General features: G+C 41.4%; 1 protein-coding gene across 1 annotated transcript in view; it reads right to left on the reverse strand.

The window, feature by feature from the left end:
- The window catches only part of entpd1 (ectonucleoside triphosphate diphosphohydrolase 1), a 101,753-nt gene that overhangs the window by 56,010 nt on the left and 24,468 nt on the right, over window positions 1-21,275 (reverse strand). The gene's annotated exons all lie outside the window — the stretch shown is intronic.

Here is a 21,275-nt window from a genome sequence, read left to right on the forward strand (position 1 = left end):
AGCAGCATTTTGCAGAATGCCTATAATGCAAATTATTCCTCCAAATCAGGCAAACACCCGCTCTCAGCGTACATTAGTACCCGGGCTAACCACATTTACTCACTAAAAAATTTAGGTTCCCCTGATTTCTAAATGTGCCAGATTTAGAGCAGAGTTTTACATTAAGAGCCCCCTCCCTGTTTGTGTGAGAAAATAATAGCACTGCTGTAGTAGAGATAGCAGTTTGGTGCCATCTAATATATGATCCCTCCCTTACCCATGGGAGACCTGAAAGGAGGGTATGGGGGAGGGATGGGAGGGAGGGAGGGGGGGGGGGTAGGAGCACAATTTATGTACCTGAGAACACTGAGCAGCCAAAGGAATCTGAGAGGTTTTGTTATGAAACCTTAAAGTTTCACCTTCAGCTGTAGGATTCTGGGTTAAAACTTTAATAGGCAGATTCAATTCTTAAAAAATATTGTTTCTAAAAGTGTAACAACTCAGAATTACTTGTTCATACTTGTTCAAGTCTATTTTTGGAGATACAAGGTTTTCACTTGACAGCGATGGGGAGCATGCCGAGCGGTTGCTATGGTGACTCCTTCTTCTAGCCGAGTTAAAAATGGGTGTGGGGGGTTCTCTCACACTCTTTACTTTTTCTTATTTTCGAGGCTGTAACGATAAACTATTGGACATATCTCCCACAGCCCTCCCCATCTCCACCCCTTCCCCACTGGAACTCGATGAAAACAGGCAGTCAGCATTTGCTCTACAACATCCCGGTAAATGAGATGTCATGCTCGAGGATTCCCATAATAGTCAAATAAAGGCTCTTGCTAGAATCTACACTCAGGCAGGATAGATTGGAATAGAGAATATGTAAAAAAAAAAAAAAAAAAAAAAAAGATCATATTGTAAATCCTGCATGATATCATTTTTAGATTTACACTCAAGTTCCTGGAAAGCATTGTGAAAGAGTATTTCAAATCAGAGATAATCTCAAAGTTCATAAATAAATAATACGAGGTCTGACAGTGTGGAGTCAGATCAAGCAAACTGTTGAATAATAGAAGAACCTTCCTGTAATGCAATCAAATGTAGAGCAACGCTCGACGACAGAGGAAAAGACGGCAACACATGAAAGCTGCTGAACGCAGAATACAATTTGTATGTGTAAAATATAGTTATGTTCATTCTGAGTGGAACGAGTTGACGTCCATCTAAAAACTTAATGTCTGATCAAATATTTAACGTAAAACCGTACTGGACAGGTTAGAGAAGAACAAAGCTGTGGGAGGTGGAAGAACAAATAACATCTACCAGGCTTCCCAGGTTATGTCCGTATAATGAACTGACTTACTCAATCAAGAATACCCACCTTAACTCTCCTTCTTACACACTTTGACTATCTTTAACTAAACAAAATAACCATTTCCATATTTTTCTGTTCAACAACAAACCCTCATGTTGATTTCAGAGTCTATTAGAAGGGAAGAGGGAGCACTGTCACCAGCATGGTGAACAAGGCAGCCCAGGGTGACTGTCTACAGCTATCAGTGTATCACTTCCTCACGGTTATACACCAATTCCCAAAGTACATGCGATAAACACCACATAAATATGGGTGTTAGTCCTACAACATTCAGTTTGTGAAATCATATTTGACTTGGCAGCCGAAATGTACTCGGGTCAGCAAAGAAAGAAAATATTAGTTGCGCTTCTCTGATGAGGCATCCTTTATAAGTTGTAAGGAATGGCTAACAAAGCATTTGCTGTTTACACAAATGGGCAATGATTTCTAAGATTTTAAAAAAAAAAGTCATACTGGTAGCCTTATTTGTGATTATCACGAGGCCTTGCATAAATGTACAGAGAAGAGAGAAACAAGGAAGAAAATTGTGGGCAATATAAAAAAAAGTCCAACGTATTTTTAGGTTGCACTAAACGCACAACACTGCACTATCTGTTGTCACAACACAACATGTTAGTAGCCAATAATACATGCAAAAACACCAAGATAACACATACGAGCAGCACAGAGAAATTAAAAATATCTAGCCCTGTATCTGATCTCTGCTCTCCGACAAGCCAAGTCCATTTGTAAAAATAGCAACTTCATAAAATAAAGCGGTCTTTGGGTGTACGATCGTTCTGAGTTTCATGTATTGTGCAAGCGCAACATATCAGACTTCTGTAGGCGAAGGATTTATAGCACAGACTCAAAAACAGAGTGTCACCAAAGTTCCCCCGACAAGCCCCTAACCGAAGCTCAAATAGTACCAAGGTGACAAATACCAGCTCGACAGGCACCGAATACACCAAAATGCATGCAAACAGACACACACACTTGCCTGTCTTTGGCTCATCCACCTCTCCAGAGTTGTGGTCAATCAGATTAGAGGATCATACCGAGATCTCCAAGTGTACTAACACAAATCCATTTATAGAGATAAGCTTTTATGGCAACTGCTGCCACACACACACACACACACACACACACACACACACACACACACACACACACACACACACACACACACAGATCCAGAGTGAGGGAGGAGAAATGTCACTTCACCCACTGGGTCGCTATCGGGCCCCAGCATCAGTCCAGCATCAGTCCAGCATCAGTCCAGCAACAACAATGTTTACCGAAGTCCTCTGTGACCTGCTGCTGTGTGTCACTTCCAAAGACGCAAAGCCTTTTTTTTCTGAACAGGCTGTGGTCAATCTTTATTTTTTTCCTCATGAGTTACTGGGTATTTTTCTTTCACAGGCGCCTGACTATGATTCAAATTAATCCATCTGAGAAAAGAATGACAATGCGGTTGGTATTTAAGGGCTGCAATTAAACAATGTTATTCTTATAAGGGGGTAGCAAGACAAAAAAAAAAAAAACTTTCAGAGATACATTTTTAGGCAATAGAGAAAATATGCACGTGTGACTGCTTTATAAATACTGCGTCATGGAAACTAATTAGATGTACAGTAAGACATCCGTGTAAAAAATGTTCATGATGAGGGTTTAATTAGAATAGAGCAGCAGCAGTGTAGCACCTGCTTCATGAAGTCAGCGTTGGAGAGATGTGAAAGTGAGAGAAGTGGCACGGCACGTTGTGATTTATGGTGTTTACAGCTAAAAGTGAAAGGGACAAAATCAGCCCCTGGATAAAAAAAAAAAAAAACTGCAGCTGCAGAAATGATAATAGATGGCTCTGCAGGAAACAAATGCATGTGTGTGGACTTAATGCTTCTATGATCAGATGTGAATAGAGCTGTGTCCCTGATGAGCAATCCACAAATTGCGGGCTTAATGTTGCAGAGCGAGAGGACGGGCAGCAACAAGGCGAGGGATTCTGTTAGCCCAGACTCCCTCGCCTGTGCGCCTCACCTCCAAACACACCGATGTGTCTTGGCATCCAGATCTGCTGAACGCCAGTGAGTGGCTCCAGGTCAAAGCCAGCAGGATGTCAATGTGATAATATCATATAGCAGCTCTTCCAAACTTGGCAATCAGTATCTGGAAATGTCCTTAAGGACCCAGACTGGACTATCAGTTACACACAGACTGCGTATGTGACAGACCACATCAATAGTGTTTTTTATTTAGCGGGCAGCTAAATGAGAACCCTGATTTAATCCTCTCGGAGCAATAACCAATAGAGTGATTAAAGTAGCCTCTGAAATGCAGGACATGTCCAAAGTACATCAAGATTATGAGTGAGATCCTGCTGCTAAGGCCAGGTAGTGTCCATTGGTTGGTTTACCCAGACTGAAATATCTTAACAACAATTGGAGTTTAGACGCAATATGCTACAGATGTCCATGGTTTCCCTTTTGACTTTGGTGATTTTCTACCATGAGGTTGACTTTTTTTTAAAATTTTTAGAGAAATGTCTTGACAGCTTTTAGATGGATTGCCATGGAATTTGTGACAGACATTTACGATAGGGTGAATCTTTATGGCTTGGCTTTTCATGTGGTGCCACCAAGTCAAAAATGTTCAACTGTCCTATAAAGAAATATTTGAAAATTAAAAAGATTTATGACTTTATGACTCAGTAAGGCTCATATTTGCTTTAAGTGAAATATCTCAATGGCTATTGGTTAGATTTCAATGAGATTTGGTTCAAAACATTGATGTTCCCCTCAATAATTGGTAATCAATTAACTTCACACTAGTGCCATCATTAGGTCAAAGTTTTAATTTGACCAATACTTTGGTTTCTGACCAAATACATGCAAATCCACTGCCTTATCTGGACTTTTTATACAGCCAACATATACATGTGAGCATAGTGAACATGCTGCTGAGCATTGGCATGGCATCAGCACTGTCACTTTGAGGATATTTGCATGCTGACATCCATCATTTAGCTCAGTGTATTTTGATTCACACACATTTCATTGATTGTGGAGTATCTCGCTGTCTCGGATGTTCTTTGTAATTTAAACCCTTTCATGTCGCAGTCTGTAGTTATAGTATAATGATGCTGCGCAAACTGCAGCTTCTTAAACAATAACGTGCTGACAATGTGTGGGAGTCCACTACATTTCCATTATGTTCCGTTCTCCTACCCACCATGCAGTATGTATTAGATTTTTACAACAATAAAAAGAGGATCAGTCTGGACAGCCTGTCAATCCCATTCTCAGTGGCGAGACCCAGACATGACTTACAGCAGGCCAGAGGCCTTGAAAAATCCTCAGTTCATTATAAGTGCGGCTTGTAAAAACAGTCATTATTCAGCCTTCCATCCAACAATCCGCTACGCATCCCCTCATTGGTGGTGTCTCTCTTCCCTTCCTGCTCTCACATCCTTTCCCAAAGCTTATTTTCCCAGGCGCCTGGGAGCAGCTCAGACAGAAGAGGGTTAGGATTAAACAAGTCCCCAGCCGAGGATTCCCTGCAACATTTAAACTCCATGAACCCCACATGGTTAATATTCATGACAGAGAAACGGAGCTATTCCAGGACAAAAGGAGGGAGAAACAAACACATCTCCATACACAGGCATTTACAAACCATCCTCTAATACCTATACACAAAGACACAACACATAAAGACTGACATTAATGGGCATATAAGAAACATGTGCACCCACACAAAGGAGGGGAAAAAAAAAAAAAAGCCCAGCGGATTTCTCGAGCTATCTGTGTGTATATCTGGCTACAGCCCAGGGCAACATGTCTTGTCTGTCTGCACAACCTTGTCTGGGAATGGAGAGGTTTCACACATTGGAGAGAAAGCCACTAACGCCTCTTTCACACAAAAACTGCCAAAAGTAGGATGTGGAGTGAGAAATCAAAACCGAAATGTAGCTGTGAAATAATAAATAACAATGCTCTTTTTAGGAATGGCTTTTTTAATCCACTTTAGATTGTTAGCGCTGAAAAAAAAAAAAAAATCCAGCCATCTATTGGATGATTAACACATATGCCAACAAAAAGATGTGAGAGAACTGTACCTTTGTCTCTGAAAGGTACATTCTTGCTGTGGGCTGTATGCATGTACCTACAACCCAAAACCTGGACACCACTGCCCCTGTTGTACCTTAAATCTGAGTCCTTAGGCTATTAGAAAAGTCTCTCTCAGCTTTACATCTTTGTCATTGTACCAAGCTGACTCAGAGGACTTGCTGTCCACAGGCAGGAAGAGAAACAGTTTAGATCACATCCTGTGTGTACTGTGGTTTACAGCCAAACGGGGGGTATAAAATTAGCTGGACTGTGAGAACTAGAAAGAGAGAGGGAGTCAGAGTAAGAAGCACAAAAGGACACGGGAGAGGGAAAGAGTTGGAGCCATAATTGGAACAGCTAGGGATGTCTTCCTGTCCATGCGCGACAGCTCCGTCTACACTTACACACATGTCATGGTTTGCTCAACACTGGCTCAGCTGCGTGGCATATGAAGCCAGATTAGATAACATGAGGCAGACTAAAACTGTATATTTTTGAGCTATGACCTAGAAGATTTATTTGTGGGTGTGTGTCACACGTAAGAGCCAAGTATTAGTCTTCTGAAATGACTCATTCCATACTAAAATGGAAGTGAAAAATACCAGACCAGTGACTTGTAGAGGCAAAGAAAATAAACGTCTGTAGCCAAGCTCTATTAAAACATGAGTAAAATGGTAGATGGATAAAATCTACAGGCACTTTTCTTGTTATTAACCGTTAGAGTAGCAAAACAATTTAAACCAAAACAGTTAACACTTGATGTCTTATGAATGTCCGGTGAGTTCAGTATTTACCTTTCTTTAAGCTCTTCCCCCCCCCCCCCCCCCCCTCACTCATTTCATGTTCTCATCCTGCATAATACGCTGCTGTGTTCTGCATCTAGTAGCTAACTTTGTCTGACCGTCATTAAATGTAGGTCGCGTGTCGTCGGTTCTTCAGCAGTATTATGGTGAAAAGGCTGACTGTTGCAGCTAAAAGTAACGTTATGCTAAACCACAACAGTTCAAAATCAAAACAGTAAAGATGGCGATGGATAGTATCATTTTTTGCAGGTTTGTTACTACAGACAACCCTGTCACGTAGACTGTAACTAAGTTTGTGATCCATTGATAATATATAATTAGAATTACCACCGTCCGCTTGTGCCTCTCAATTCAATTCAATTCAATTTTATTCATATAGCTCCAAATCACAACACAGGTTGTTTAATGGCACATTAAGCCTCTGCCTTGCGCATCCTTGTTTGTTTGTCATTTGACATATCACGTTCATAAGCATTGGAGGGATGTGAGGCCACAGTGATCTTGACCTATGACCTTTATACAACAAATTCTAATCAAGTCCAAGTGAATATTTAACATAAATTTGAAGTTCCCTCAAGGCGTCCTCGCCCCGGCTCAGAAAACTTGAATACATTAATGGCTCCGGCCGCAGCTGTCGCCAGGCATAACAATTTTGCTTATAGGCACTTTAACAGTCATTTCAGATTGGATATTGATTGCTCCACTACGGCCTGCTTTACTCATTATTGCTTTACTCAAGGAAGTGGGGCTTGTTTGTTCTCTGCCTGTTACACTAAGATGAAAACAGACAAATCATACCGTAATAACCTAAAACATTATCACAATAGTGAAGTCAGCTGATCTCCCTACTACAGCTGGACACCCGCGTACTGTCCCGAACTAAAATATATCTGCAAGTGACAGGAAGTGAGAGCTCATAGGAAGGACGCCCTGTAAACCTAAATCAACAGGATACGGATTATTTACAGGGCAACGTCCACTGCACTCAGGAGGAGTGACCTGCCACGCCTGAAATAAAGTTCTCAGACCTCTTTGCATCTCTTTCTTCAAAGGCATCACTTCAGCTGATATGAAGGCAGAGCCGCGTGCAGAAGGAAATACTGCAATCTAGTCATCGGGCAGAGGGGAACGTGAATCCCCCACCCTGCCCTTCTTCCAGGAAACTGTCATGTAAATACTCTGCAGTGGGCTCATCTCACATGTAAAATGAAACATACTGGAGGCTACTGGTTGCAGCTTGGAGGGCAAACGGATCGGATTTACAGGATTGGTGGCAGATGCACGGACCACAATTTCAATGTTTCTAAAAATGAAGGTTAAGATTGAGTTTCATGTGCATTTCAAGCACAGCCCCGAGAGAATCCAGTCCTGTTCCTCATGGTAAAGCATTACTGTCTGCCACACTTCAAACAACAGCAAAAACAGGCTTTCCTTCTTGGATCATAAATTATCCAGGGTATCAGATTACAGATGCAAAAGCTATGGAGTGTCATTTTAATCTATTGCCTACCTGTGTTACAGCGACCCAGCAGGAAATCATGATTCAAAGAGCTGAGAGAGGAGCTGTGCTACTCTATCTTTAACAGGTAACAGGAAATTGGCCACTCAGCAGATCATCTACGGGAGCTGCTCCAGTCAGCTAACGGACTGATGGATGGCGAGTCACACTCGAGCTGCGACACCATTGATTTCATTCTCATTCAAGCCAAGACTGCTGATTCAAGATAATGTTACATTTTTAAAGGCTCTGCTGTGATACTGAGGGGATAAATTAAGGCGATGAAACTGATAAACGAGTTCAGGTCACACTGACGGGTGAGATTTATTTCCAGGTTATTGATTTGTCTGGTAATGTACATTATTTATAGTTTATTGTTATACGTGTACTTTCATTTCTGGTGCAATATCGGAATTCTACATAGACTACCGAGAAGGCTGCAAAATTCCAACAGCTGTGTTGCGCTGTTATTCCTGACAGGAAAATGATATATTACCTTGTAATAAATATATATCCATTAAGTTTGGTTGCCGGTATAGGTAGGCGGGGCATAGTGTCCTCTGGTTTTCAGTCAGATCTACTCCTCAATACTTCCCCAGTTTGTGCAAATATGGTCACTTTTGGCTCTAAAAAAACAAGATGGCGACGACAAATTGCCAGACTGGAGGCTTCAAAGTGGTAGTTCGCAAACAAACCGGCGACGTTACGGTGGGTTCCCATTTGAATACCGTACATACAAATAGTGCACAAAATGAGTGTCCCGTTTACTTCTCTAGTGAATGCACAGAGGTCACCAAGTTTGGGTTAGACATCCCCTCGGGCCTCTGGCACAGGCTCCAGATTTTGGCAGTGATGCACAGTGCTGGTGTTGTTTGAGTCAAAGAGGAACATCGTTTAGATGATTCAAATGTGGAAGGACATCTTCACGCAATCAACTTTAAAACTCTAGGGTGGTCGCACGCAGTCTTTAGCACCAACTCTTATTAGGGGGAAGTTAGGTTTGTCAGAGAGTCATGCTACATGCCATGGGAATTACTGATGTGGATCACTGTAAAGAGCTGTAAACAGAAGGCCCACGTGCACTGCTCTGAGAAGAGGAGATAAAAAAAAAAGTGTAGGAGGGAGGGGGGTGTTACTGATCATTGTGCCAAGCTAGCAGCTGTGTGATGGATTTTCACACACATCTTCTCATCTATCTCTCCATCCCTTTGTGTCGAACAAAGACCAGAAGAGCCCCCTCTGAGTGCCTGCCGTAGAGGATCACCATTTTCGCCATTCATGTCATTTGCCCTCATGTCGTGCATGGGTGAACAAACGCACCCCACGGTCCTCTGGCATGTAATTATCGTGTTTGTCAGGCAAACTGGTCTCAGGCAGGAATATTTTCAGATATGGAGGGAAACCAATTCCGCAAAAAAACAATTTTCATTTGCCGTCAGGAAATCGGCTAAATTTAAAGTGAATTCATGGTTATATCTTGACAAATCCAGCAACATGACAGCCATGCATTGTCTGCGCTGGTATCAGCAAGTGCAGCGTCTTGGCTACACAGCACACAAAATCTGAACAGGATATTGCATCCCTCATGAAATAAGATGAAAGCAACCCCCTTTCGTTTTTTTAGACTCACAGTCACATTACACAAGCAAATAACAACAGAGATGCCAAGTCAGCCTCTCCAGAGGGTCAGAAATGTGCGGATTAGAATGTCATTAATACGGGATCTGGATTACGGCAATCCTGAGGCCGCTCTACGGCTGCAGATTACTTCTGTCCAAGCCACAGCAAAGAAAGACAATGCCACTTTTTGTTCCCACTCGAACTGACAGTACCGCACAGTAACAAAGAAGGACTCATTTCTAATAGGGTCAGGAGTGATTAGACAAGCAGCAGCCCTGGCAGCCCATAGAGAGACCCACGATCCCCCAGAATCCTTCAGAATCAGGCTGGATTTGTCAGATTATGACCTCACAACTACAATTACCCTATTAGTCCACTTAGCTGTTGTAAAATGGGTTAAACTGGCAAAGCAGTCCCTAAGCTATGCCTTTTGAACATATTATATTGTAACATTGTCTTGTATTATAAACAGATTTAGTATTTACAGGATAAATCTTTGCAGGAGCACTTCACTGTGACAGAAATGGCACCCGACTGTCTAAACAACTTCACATATCTTGTGATGACAGCAGATCCATTTTGGCCGTTGTGACGGGCGTCATGCTTTTGATGCATAATTTATGAGCCTCCCACAAAAAAAAGTCTTCAGACTTAACACTGAGACCTCTGAAACTGTACCAACTGTTAGCAGAGAAGCAGATCACAGAGTTTTGTTTTGGCATCAGAGTTGCTTGTGTTTCATTTTGCGACAACTTCAAGCCAACGCTCAGATATACTAAATGGCATGACGATTTTTAAATGCAGTATTATGTTATTCTGACATGAACAGTACCCATTTTCCTTTCTTGAATTCAAAGAGACATCTGAAAAGGGGGAAGAGGGAATAGTACATGTTGCAGCATTAAAGCAGTTACTTTACTATCTTGGGTTTCATTAGCATCCTGTCATTCAAAATAAAACATGTCATTGTTATTTCAAGGGAAGAAACTTCGAAGACAGACTCACAGTCGAGAGAGAGTATCAGTGGGAGATACTATAAACAAGATGGGAGAATCTGAAGCCTGAGGGGGTGGACGAGAGGTGGGAGGACCTCAGAGACAGAAAGATAGAGAGGGAATACAGATCAGCCAGCGTGACCTGTCCTTGCCCCACGAAAACAAATGACATCAGAGAAGCTGCCAATCAGCTGATGTGACTCAGTGAGGGGCTGTTCAAATTCACCCCAGTTTTTCTTTTTTCTGTCACTTTGCTATAATCCCATCAAAAAGAGACAAAAACAAAACAAAACGGTGGCACCGTGGATGAGTGAAATCTGACGTAGCACACATAATGCAGAATTTACAATAACATCCTTCCTTCTGGAAGATGCTCATGGTTTCAGCAAAAAAGCAATCACAGTTGATTATTCTTCAGATAAAAATATCACTGCAGTAAAGTGATTCCGCAAGACCCTCTGGTATAATTCAATTCCACACATATTAAAAAGGAATCAATTGAGAGGGAATAATGTAAATGCAACGACTCTGGTTCATGCAGTTTTCTCTAATATGAAATTAATTAGAAGCATCTTTGGTGGCATTGCTAACACCGTCACAAATGCCAGTTCTACAGCAACTCCCACTGTCTGCCGTTTCAAAGCCCGCAATCTCATCACAGCCTTATTGAGTGGAATCACTGCTCCTCATTATCAGCAAACGACATTATGATCTACGGTTCGTTTACTCTTGTTTGAAATCAGAGATCCAGTGTTTCAGTTATTTGAAAAAGTAATTGTAAAAACCAGTGCTGCTTGAGAGAATTAAAAAAAAAAATCACACCAACAATAACAAGGAGAGGCCAAACCAATAATTCTGTTTCATTCTGAACATCTGTAATAACTTTATGTGGCAAATAAATCTGAGATTTTCAATATTTATAAACCCCACAATAAATTTGTGTTCGGAAAGTTTATTATGTCTTTGAGTATCTAAACAAATCAAGATGTAAACAAAGCAGAGGTACTTCTACTCAGGGAATGATACACTGCAGATTGTTGACAGAAAATCATTTTAAATCCGCTGAGCAGCCAAAGGTCAAAAGCAGAGTGTGCTCCTACTAATCAGCTACTGTTCTAGAATGACAATCAGAGTGCCTTGTTTAATCATCTATCTCTACTGTATGTCACAAAGCAGACAGATACTGATTGTAATGATAAAGAGAGAATGAGAGAATGATTAAGTGAAACTATGACACTGAAATTGTCTGCATATATCTGATTATCAGAAGTCCTGCACTGCAATAAAAATGAAAGATAAACATTTTCTGATCTCTGCATTTCTGACAGCTGTTTCAATGCAAAAATGCAGATTTTTGTATTTATATAAATTATGGGGGCACTCTATGCATGTATAGGTTTATATCTTAAACAGAGAACCCTCAAATTAGCAGGTTGAGCTAAAGATCAGCCTGGACAGTGAGTTTAAGATGTCGTACTACACACATCTGAATCGGACCACGTACTTTGAGCACAGTTTTGTGATGCAGGCTCACATCAGGACATGCTGAGCTGCACATTAACCAGCAACACACAGTCCAAAAGCTGGACACTTTAATAGGCTCAATCACTTTCTATTTGAGGCAGCAGGATAAAGACCTGAAATAAGAGCTTATCAAGTGTTCAGAATAACTCGATTTATCGTCAGATAGCATCGAGCAACTCTATTTCCCCTTTTCGGTTCTTATTTTTCAACGGGTGAAGTGTTAGGGTATAAAGTGTCTGACAATGTACCAGAGCATAACATGACGTCTTAAGATTGCTTGTTCTGTTTGACCAACTGACTAAAACCCAACGAAATTCGATTTACATTTAAATAAAATAGAGAATAAGCTGCGAATCATTACATTTAAGGAGCTAGAAAATGCTGTTGTTTTTTTTTTTGCTTGACAGATGGACATAAAAAACTGTTTGCCTATTAATGCTATTATGTTTCTTAGATAAGGGGAAAGATAGGGACAGAGCTTATGTAGGTTTATGTATAGTTCACTCCCCCAAAAATAAACCCAAAGAAATTAGTTCAGAAGCCAAATGCAACCATGCTTGGCGCAACCGTAGCGTCTCTAACAAACACCGTGTGCTTTAAGAGAAGAGATCCCACAAGAAGGTACCCCCTGCCGCCGTCACCCCAGCAGGATCTGAAGGAAACCTAATTGGACACATGCAAATGAAAGATGTGTTAAAAATTCCTCTTCATCATGGGGGGGATGTATTTTGGCACCAGTAACCATAGCGCCCTGTATTTCTTCTCAGTTGTGCGCATGATTGAAGATTGAGCTGAAATATACATCCGCCCCTTATTTTCTTTCTCTCTTTCCCCCTCGCAGCTTACACCCAACCCCCCCCTACATATTTTGACAATAACCAATTACAGGCACAGGAATGCAGGGAGAAATGTGTGGCCTGGAGCATTAAGGATTTTATATCAGACTCCACTGATATGATAGTAACAACAAGGGTGGGGAAGCTATAAAAACAACTCTCTGCTTCACCTCCCATATTTTTGGAGCTCATGGAAAATGACAGGCCACGATGGAGGCTCGTAGTATCGGGCTACCGCGGGCAGACTAATGAAAACAATCAAGCAGAGACGTGGGAGTTCTGGCTGTTTTCAGGGTAGAAGTGCACGGCGCTGAAGGACCAAACACTTGCCGGTGCAGCCACACGGGAGAAACAGCGAGCCGCTGAAGCTCAACGCGATGAAAATGGACTCCAACTAGTTTGCACTAATGAGTTTCTGCCATGAAACTGAAGGCATCTCTTTGGCTAACTAAGCAGCTAACTAGTCCCCTGCTGTGGCCCAGCTGCTTAGTGTGATAGTAGAGTAATGAATTGGTAACAGCACAGAGCCTTTTAGTTATTTCCTCTTGTAGCTGAGCCAAGTCGGAGAGGCCTCACTGACGGCTCAGAGCACCGTGTTAGATTCGCTTTCAAATGCTGCCGAGGACGCAACAGACTCAACATTTACCCCATATGAAATACCAAAACAGCACAGCAGTACAAAAGGAGGTCTCTTTTTTTGGAGGCAGAACTCTACCATACTGTGCTTTAAATAAGGTCCTAGCATCTACTGTCTGCCTCCTCATCTCGTTCTACTTCATCCCAGGCACTCATAAAAGACTGCAAATGAGGGAGTGCCTCAGTGTGTTCAGAGCGAGGCGTTTTCCCTCTCCAGGGAGGATAGATCTGATGATCAAATCCTTTCCTGTCTCCTTGCTGACCCCCCTCTCTCTGCAGCAAACACAGTAGATTTTTCAGTTTCTAATGTCAGCCATGTGTCACACTCCACTGCTCACCAGTTTCGATCAAAAGGGCTACACACGGTATGTACAGCCCAGAGAGACTGTGCACGCAAAAGGAAAACAAGGAGGCAAATTTCCAATAAATTCAACATGTACAAATCCCACAGGTTCTTTTAGGAAGGCCTTATTCTGTGCTAATCAATTCATAGAGTAGTATGCCAAAAACAGGACGATGAATGAAATGCATTACACTTCTTTAAATACATTTCATAAAACCACAACAACACGAACAGGAAGCAATGTAAGATACCAAATGAGTTTTTGTGCACAGCCACGCAGTACGGAGGAGCTCCACAGGGCCTCGCAGTATTAAGGCCACATACCCCGTGATGTACATTTGTCTTCTGTTTAAGCTCCAGATGCACAGCGAGTGAAAGTGGGGAGGAAGAAGTTTTAAACAATCTGCAGTTCACCAGTGGTGAAATAGCGATCTGTGTGAAGAGCCACCAACTGACGAGGCCGGGCCTACAAAGAGACACAGTGTGATGTTCAGCCCTGGGACACATCGTTATTATGATTATCCTGATCTCTAAACCTTATTTTCCACCTTGCTTTGGTTCTCCATAGGCAACAGAGAAAACAATCTGGAGTTTTTCGATGACCGCCTGTGATCCCTGCTCCTTGTTATCCGACACACAACTGTCTCGCTGTACGACGGGCCGTGAAAACGGGAAAGGCCAAAACAGTGAGTGGGTGGCTATAGGAGGAACTGGGCGGTTAGCACATGTTGCTCAATTATCACACCATATGTGACGTACTGTATCTTCAAGACTTGTGATGCATCAGATGAAAGAGGTTGTTAACTGCTGCCGAGTAAATCATCACCACTTCCTTCACATCCAAGTTTGTGGCTTTGGAATTGGATATGCTTTTTTTTTTTTTTTATTTTTTTTTTTTTTTTTAGTGGTGTGACGCTCATTTGAGTGGCTGCAGCAGATTTCTTCAGAATAAAAGCATGAATCAGTAACATTTGTAATGAACAGAATGTGTTTTACTTGAAACTAGAAATTTATTGAAAATAAAAGTCTATGTAAACTCTTGTGTGATGCAGTAAGGCGTAAATATATTCTCATCAAAATGTCATAAAATCATAATACTGACTGTTTCATTGTTTGATAATAAACCATTTTTCAAAGTAATTTTTCAAGCAAAAATGCCAAAATATTAGCTTATTTCAGCTTCTCTAATATCAGGATTCAATCCTGTTTTCTGTTTCATGTCAGAGTTAATATGTTCTACACTTTGAACTGTTGGTCAGAAAAAAGTCTGTTTAGCCTCTGGGTAACTGAGATGGCCATTTACCAAATTTTATCGACATAGCAACCAATCATTTGATTGACAAAGTAATGAGCAGTTTCATTGATAATGACCACCAGCATTTAGAGAATCAGTAACAACGCCACAAGTGCTTGAAAAACCATCAAATAAAATAATGGCAAAACTACAAAGCAATTTTCACAGATTTTGTATCATTTGTTTTGCAAATGTTTACTTTTTTTTTTTTTTTAATAATATGTGGAAAAACACTTTTTTTTTTTTTTTTTTTCAAATAAAGCTGAAAATAATTATCTCCACGTAGTGTATGCAGCATTGTTATCCCATTACTAGTTCTCACTTCTGTATCTCTGCTGGCATCAAAGCAGACTCTGATTATGATAAACAAATGTCCCATGATTGTCAGCAAATGGTGTGGATCTGGCATTGTCTGCGGCTGAGCACAAAATGGCTTTGGCATGGTTTAGACAAGTGTTATTGTCAACAGTGTGCTTTCCCAGTGGGAAAACATATTGCATGACCAAATGCTGCGATGATTAGCAACATACCGCATAGTTTTGTTCATTAGCATAAATACTTTACACATTACAAAAAGGGAACATGCATACGGAGTTATGAGCTACGATTAGTTTAACCATTTTTTTTTTTCATTCATAACACCCGTCTGCAAAGTCAAAATGTTCCACAGCGTTTATAGATTGGATCTGCAAGGCTGAAGGTCAGTGTGACAGAGTCGTAGTGTGGCATGTATTCTCTTACATGGACGAATCAATCCAATCTTCCCCCCAGAGCACCAGGCTTATTATATTCCCTACTCAAAATTATTATTGATGACTTCTCTCAGTGGTCATTTATTCTCGGATGGAAAACATCTTATGTGATGACACTATAAACAGTGTTGGGCTGTAAATGGGACACTTAACGTGTTTGAAGAGCATAATGTTGTTAATCAAATGCCGAGGACTTTTCACTGATGAGATATGAGGATTTTATTGACAGTTGACATCTGGAACAATATTGATCAGTATTATAATGAATTTCCCTGGTAACCAAGCAGGGTCGTTACGTCTGCCCTCTACAAAATTAATACATTTTGCAGTAACGGCAGCCAATCACAGAAAAGGCTTCATGAGCTAAAGATTAGATATTTGAGTCCAGAGTAGACATCAAAGTAATAATTAAAGCCTGGAACATTTTGGAGCCGATATGGGCTTATCACAGATGGCTGTTACGATAAATGTCTTTCAGATCAGTCATAGCCTTTATTTTATTATGTCTGGCTGCATTCAATTTTGTTTACAGTTAAATATATAATTACAGTTGCGGCGGCAACTAACAGTGACGTCACCCATTGGTTTGTGAACTGCCGTTATGAAGCCTCGAGTTCAGACTTTGGCCGTCGCCATCTTTCTAGTTCGAAGCGGTTTGGAGCCCGAAGTGACCACATTTGGACGAGCTTGGGAGAAGCGAGCGGTGTATCCGACTCGATCTGATTTGAAACCTGAAGACACTACGCCCACCCACCTACAGCCGAAACCTGACCTCACCACGGGCCTGTCAATTAAACAGACGACCCCCCCCCCCCCCCCCAAAACATGTCTTTTTGCAGCCTATTAGCTAATTAGTAATGGCATTTTTTTCAGATGGACTGCCAGAAAGCTAATAAGACGGAAAGACTTTAGCTAACAACATTATAAGAACTTGCGGGAAAAAAATACATAAACTTAACTTAGCTGTATTTCATGAAAGAAGTTGGATGCGGGTCTTTGGAGCTGGAGGCTAGATTTGCAGTTAAAGGCACTGCAGTATCTGCCTCCTTTTTCAGACCTGGAAGCTATGTCATATTTTATATACAGTCTATGATGCTGACACAGCAGTTCTTTAACCAAATTGCTATGGTTAGAATGGTAACATGCACAGAATGAAAATTTGGTGATGATGATTAATGTGTTAACCCTTTTTTGTTTAGCATGGGAATGTGGGAATGGCGTTAGTTTGGCAGGTGTTTAGTGATAAACTAAAGTAACGGAATTTTTTTTTTAATTTGATCTGATGATGGCGCTAAAGGAAAGTTGAATGGATCGCCAAAGTTAGCACAAGTGGTTCTGAGGATAGTGTGGGTTTCAGTACCAAACTTCATGATACTCCATCCAATAGCTCATTCATCCTTTGGGGAAAATAAATGTGGTCTAACAGTTGTCGAGATATTTCAGTCTGGATCACAGTGGTGTGCCAGCCAGAAAACCAGCAGACTGGCATCCATATGGCCACACTGAATACTAAAAACGACTTTTTATTCAAAACCTGTCTCTGTATTTGTTGCTCTTTACTTAAGGCAGTCTATTTTCTTTTAGCCTTTACTGCCATCAATTCACTCACATTTACGGAAACCTGAGAAAGCCACATATTACAGGTCAACACTGACAGCACTTCCATCACTGTGGGCCAACGTAAACCTGTTATTTTCTTGCTTATGCCTCCATTTATGTGGTTTTAGCGAAATCACAACCTCTCGCTTCTTATGTCACACGTAGATAAGTCGTTCAGTACGACCACATAGCAGCAGCTCAAATTACCTCCTTAAACACATGCAGTAAGGATGAAGCTTCTTCCCCTTATCTTATTTCCAAAATACGGCATGATCCAGGCTGCCTTTAACCTTGGTCATTTATATCATCCAGGACAGCTCTGATTATCATCCCACACATTAGCGCTTCCTGGCACTTGCCTGATTCGCACATGCTCATCAGCATGCAGGGCATGTCAGCTAACCCCCTGACTGAGGGTTCACTGCCACATCTAACTGCACTCATTTAGAAACATTCAAAACGAAAGAAAAAAGAGCCTCAACACGATAAAGCCTCACAAAGAGTCAGAAGTTAAAAGGTGCTTTTACTGAAAGTGATCTGACCTCACTCACCACGCCACGTCTTTTGCAGCTCGACACAAAAAGTGACAAGGCAGACATTGAATTACCGCTTGTCTCTGTCACTGCAGGCCTTTATGATGTGATCGGTACATTTGTAATTATCACGAGTCTCAGAAATGTTAAAAGAACCCTCTGAACCGATAAGACTTCGAATGAATAAAATCGTCTTCATCATGAATTGACTTCATCCTTTCTCCAGTCAATCTAGAAATAATTGAGCGCGTGTTAAAATGGTTCTTCTGTATTCATTTGATCAAATAAAATAAGCTGTCCATTTGAATTGCTCTATTGTACTTGGATGAAACATATTTTACTGGGGTTGTTCCAGTGCCTTCAAACTGCATGATATTGCTGAAGACACAATGAAAATATTGAGGGACTGACAGGGTGATCACACACAACTCCCTGTGCAGCAGCCTTGAAAGAATGAATAGGAAATGGGCTGCTTTAGTAAGCATCCATTATTCATTAAGAACTGTACTCCTCCATGTCAACAACCTCTATGGTGACACAGCCAAACCATTATTTCCCCTTTCTCTCTGTCTCTCGCTCTTTCTCTCACCAGTTACACCCGGCTTTCATGTTATCGCTATACGATCAGCAGCATAATGCTGTGGAGAATATAAACTTTAAAACGTTCAACAAGCCGACTGCATGTAAGGTCAAACTGCTGAAAAGAATACGACCCGACATCAGTGCTTTAGTAAAGACACGAGCCGCTGCAGCAGAGCATTTTATGAGGTGCAAGAGAAAAGTTATTGCATGTGCTGACATATTGCACTGAATAAAACTATCTGACATTACATGCAGACACTGATAACATAAGCCACAAGACCGGGTGAGACCTTGATACATCTCCAGCCTGGCTGCAGTGTTTATGGTGCTGCAGACACGAGGTTAGATGATCACTCTATTTATATGCACATTCGTTATATGAAACACAGCAACGTGCCCTCTGCTTTTGGAATCAATTAAAACCCGCTTTGCATGTTTGCATCCAAACAAGAACAATAAAGTTCAATACTGTTTGAGGAAGATGTTCGAGACGTTAAACAACGAACTAAATGCCGAAGAGGGTTGAGAAACATCAGTAATTCCAACACATGTACAGAAACGAGCTTCAGTTTCACATTAATCTGCATCACCGTGTAACTCCAGAGACATTATATATTATCATAAACATGAAGCTATGGAGGAGCGTGTGGGCGTGATATCGTGTGTGCATATAAATTCATCTCGATTCACAATACAATCAAACATGCAGCCTTCAAGGAAACCCTCAACAGCTGAATCTGCTTCTTCCCAGCTGTTAAAGTGATATTAGCCAAGTTCCCTCCCAGCCTCTGGGTTGCCCTTTGTTTTCCACAGAAAACCTAATATTTGTCTTTCCCAGTGATTCATTCAGATAAAATAAAGTGGACTGAAACATGTTTTACGCCACAGCTGGAGATGTTTGCTTAAGTTAAATCAGGCCACATAGCGCATGGAGTTAATCTCCTCTGGGCTCCACCCTGCTCTCCCTGAGCAGGTCACCAAATTAGGCTGTCACGTTTCAACCTAAAAATGTGTCGTTTTAAAAAAAAAAAAAAAATCATAGCTCAATTCAATAACAGTTTTTATCTTTTTAATCACATCTGTCAACATGCTGACCCGTCCGGCAGCCGATGTGAAGTTTTTGGCTGTCTGCTGCCTTTTCCCGCGTTTATACGAGCTGAAATGCCAACACAAAACAAACAAACAGATACTTTCAGCAATGAGTGTTTCCAGCGACGGCTCAGTGTCCCAAAACTTGTCTTTTAATAGCTTTGTGGTGTACTTTGTAATGTGCTCATGTAGCAACTGACAGAAATACAATGGAGAAACTATGTGTTGCCTGGGGGGAGAACACCCATATTACAACTTGTGGAGTGACATCATTCACGGCGTCCCTGTGCTACATTCTCTTATTCATACCAGACGGGCTGAACCCGGCAGTTTCCATCCCAAAATGAATCGGAGGGGTCACAAGAGGATTACGTAACCGAAAATAACATTTCCGTTACAAGAAATTAGGTTTAGTTTTTGGGAAATTTCGCAGATTCTGCATTTAACTTGCAAAGTGCTGGACACGTTGGACTGCTCACAATCCAGAACCTGTGATGAGGCATCAAAAGCAGATATTTTGTCATATCAAGGCGTCACAGGCATTTCCTTTCCTCCTCATCCCCAGGAATTATATTTACCACTGCGGCTAACAATAATTATTCCCAGTGAAGATTAACCTGCTAACTACTTCCCTGACAAATTGATTCATCTATTGGTCTACAAAACATCAGAAAAGAATGAAAAATGCGTATTGGAATATCCTAGAGCACAATGTAACCGCATCAAATATCTTTTATGTCAAAGCCTTGTTGCTTGGACAGTCTCAACATGTTTGCAAGAAAAACGACTTGCAAGAAGAATTAATTATCAATCATTCCATCGACTAACTGATGAGTCACTGCAGCTCGAACTGACTCCTCCTACAACTATCTCAGGACAGAGTTACAAACTGTAGAAGAAAGAATGTTTTTTGGGGGGTTGTAACATTATTTTGGAGAGACATATTGATGTGATATTAAACTTCTCCTCAAAAGACTATCTCTTCCGTGCCTCATGTGCTCGGCCCAACTGTTATTTCACAGGAACAACTTACAATGGCTCCTTTGAGCAGATGGTGGGTGAGTTCTGACGCATCTGAAAAGAGAGAGCCTTGATCTTTGTCCAGCTGTTTTAATGCTTCAGCTCCCCGGCGGAGTCTTAAACACAACTGACAGTAAACAAACACAAAACTGCAAAATTACACTTTGTACATCCAATAATGTGCCAAGGTTTAGCCACTTTAAATGTTTAGACTATTATTGATTTCGGAGTGTCATCAGGGGGGCCATCTGAATCCACTCTGGAGCAGGACAACCACCTCAAACCTACAGCCAGAGTCATAAAGGACTATCTTCAGTTACAAAAAGAACAAGGAGTCCTACAACAGAAGATAGGGCCCCCACAGAGCCCTGATCCCAACATCACAGTCAGTCTGGGATTACATGAAGAGACAGAAGCAACTGAGACAGCCTAAACCCACAGAGTAAGTGTGGCACGTTCATCGAGGTGCTTGGAACAAGCTACCTGCCAAGAACTTTGAAAAACTGTAAGTGAACTGGTGCGTTACTGCACTTTGTATTAAGTTAATATTTGAATAAGAACCATTCAGTCTCTCGCTTGCCCTCCAGCAGTGCTGACCCTGGGTGTAACACAGATCAGATGGTGAGGAGGAGGGACGAGTGGGAGAAAGAGCGGCAGGGCTGCAGGTAGCAGTTTGCACAGCTGTACACTGTCCTTGCGGCGTCCATGTGTTCAA

This window comes from Embiotoca jacksoni, unplaced genomic scaffold, assembly GCF_022577435.1.
Source record: "Embiotoca jacksoni isolate LCO1_2020_lvr unplaced genomic scaffold, fEmbJac1.0.p SCAF_26, whole genome shotgun sequence".
NCBI lineage: Eukaryota > Metazoa > Chordata > Actinopteri > Embiotocidae > Embiotoca > Embiotoca jacksoni.